This window comes from Sturnira hondurensis, unplaced genomic scaffold (assembly GCF_014824575.4).
Source record: "Sturnira hondurensis isolate 20B ecotype Veracruz unplaced genomic scaffold, ASM1482457v3 Scaffold0021795, whole genome shotgun sequence".
In the NCBI taxonomy this organism is placed as follows: domain Eukaryota; kingdom Metazoa; phylum Chordata; class Mammalia; order Chiroptera; family Phyllostomidae; genus Sturnira; species Sturnira hondurensis.
Window position 1 is genome coordinate 13,102,076 of NW_028094426.1, and position 1,961 is coordinate 13,104,036.

At 38.0% G+C, this 1,961-nt stretch overlaps 1 pseudogene; it reads left to right on the forward strand.

Moving 5' to 3' along the window:
* Positions 1–311: 311 nt before the first annotated feature.
* Positions 312–1,254, forward strand: LOC118978413 (taste receptor type 2 member 31-like; annotated as a pseudogene).
* Positions 1,255–1,961: the final 707 nt, after the last annotated feature.

Here is a 1,961-nt window from a genome sequence, read left to right on the forward strand (position 1 = left end):
GCTCTCGTTGCAACGTGAACTATGAAATATTCTGTCTACGGCAAGCGCCACAGTGTGTGGAAAATAATTCATTTAACCCATTGGGGCAATGTTTTTCCTAAAAACAGCTTTGAACCCATACCTTACCATACCTTGGTATTTTCTGCTTGGCCTTGATCTTGGAATTTAAGAGAAAAGAAGAACATTACCGCACATCTAGAAACCAGGTAGGCGTAGGTGGAACTTTGAGATGTTAAGGAATCACGATCATTGATATTAGGTTTGGTGTTTTTGTTTTCTTTTCCAGGCTTGGTTCCCCCACTCCCTCAGACATGATCAGTTTATTACTAAATATTTTTTCTGTACTAGTAATGACAGACTTTGTTCAAGGAAATTTTGCCAGTGTCTTCATAGCCCTGGTGAACAGCATTGATTGGGTCAAGAAATAAAAGATCTCTGCTGATCAAATTCTCACTGCCCTGGCGGTCTCCAGGACTGGTTTGCTCTGGGTACTAGCCGTAGATTGGTATGCAACTGTGTTTAATCCAGCGTTCTATAGTTCAGGAGCAAGAGCTATTGCGCATATTGCCTGGGTAGTAAGCCACCACTGTAGCCTTTGGTTTGCTGTTAGCCTCAGCATACTTTATTTGCTCAAGATAGCCAATTTCTCCAGCCTTTTCTTTCTTCACCTAAAATGGAAAGCTAAAAGAGTGGTTCTCATGGTCCTGGTGGGCTCTTTGGTCTTCTTGGTTTGCCACCTTGCATGAGCTTAGATGAAAAAATGCAGATGAATACATATGAAGGAAATGTCACTTGGAAGACCAAGTTGCAGGGCATTGTATACCTTTCAAATATGACTGTATTCATGCAAACTTCACACCATTTACCATGTCCCTGATGGCTCTACTGCTGTTATTCTTTTCCCTGTGGAAACATCTCAAGCAGATGCAGCTCAGTGGCTAAGGATCCCAAAATGAGAGCACCATGGTCCACGTAAGAGCCATGCAAACTGTCATCTCCTTTCTCTCGCTATTTTTCACTTACTTTCTGGTTCAAATCATCAGAGTTTAGAATTCTTATATTTTGAAGAACAATTCAGTTGGCATGTTTTTTGATGCTCTTGAATTTCTGTATCCTTCAAGCCACTCCTTTATCCTGATTTGGGGTAACGAGAAGCTAAGACGGGCCATTCTGTCATTTCTGTCGCAACTGAGGTGCTGGCTGAAAGAAAGAAAGACACTGGGTGACCATGTTTCATTTTGCAGAGAACTGTGAGTCTTGGTAAATCTAGTGTATGTGCAAAGACAATACTGATTTGATGGCACAGATAAGGAAGATTAACTTTAATATAAATTAGTAGAAAGCTTAGAATATTCAAGTAATATAAAAAGATAAAGAAAAACCACAAAGAAGAAAAATCATAGCCATGACTTGAGATTACTGATGTTACAAGGTTCTTTCTTATGTAATTCTTAAGTAATTCTTTTAAGGAGAGGGGAGAGAATCATAGGGGAAAAGGGGAGGGACTCACATGAATAAGTATAAAGGGCACATGGACAATAATTAAGGTGGGGGGTGGAAATGGGAGGGAGGTGGGGAGCACTGGGGGGGCAGGGCAGGGAATATAAAACAGAAAACTGTACTTGAATAAGAATTAAATTAAAAAATATAAAAGAAAAAAAAAGACTTACTTTTCTAAAGAAATTTTTACAACTTGAGAGCTTTTTCCTTAGTGTGATTTAATATAATTTCCCAGCACTACTTTCAATCAGACTCATTTATTTGGAGACATTAAAATGGGAAACATTTAAAATATGAAACATGAATAAATGTACATTTATGTAAGATGTAGTTGCTATGCAGAAAAGTTATATTTTTATTTGTATCACATAACACAACTTCCTTATCTGTTAATACTCTGATGTGTATTAAAATACCTTCTTGATCATGCTCTTTTTAAATAGTATGTCAGTACTAACCTC